Consider the following 301-nt stretch of genomic DNA (forward strand, 5'->3'; position numbering starts at 1 on the left):
TCAATAAATCTAGTGTATGCATTGCTTTTTTCTGCCATTAACCTATGCGTTTGGCTAACTGGCTCTTATATCTAATAATCTAATAATCCTCTAAGGTTTGGATTCTATGATAAAACGAGCCATGAAGCCTAGACTCTAAACAGAATTAAAGCGTCTTGACTTAACAAAAAAAAGGACTCTTACCTGATAACAGTTCATTACAGGAAACATTAAAAAGAGTGAGGCGTCGATCTGCACCAGCAAGGCGTCGAAGATGTCACACTGAAGCCTCTGGAAGATTCCCTCAGCCGCAGGATCCAGC

The sequence above is a fragment of the Penaeus monodon genome, chromosome 19 (genome assembly GCF_015228065.2).
Source record: "Penaeus monodon isolate SGIC_2016 chromosome 19, NSTDA_Pmon_1, whole genome shotgun sequence".
NCBI classification, from domain to species: domain Eukaryota; kingdom Metazoa; phylum Arthropoda; class Malacostraca; order Decapoda; family Penaeidae; genus Penaeus; species Penaeus monodon.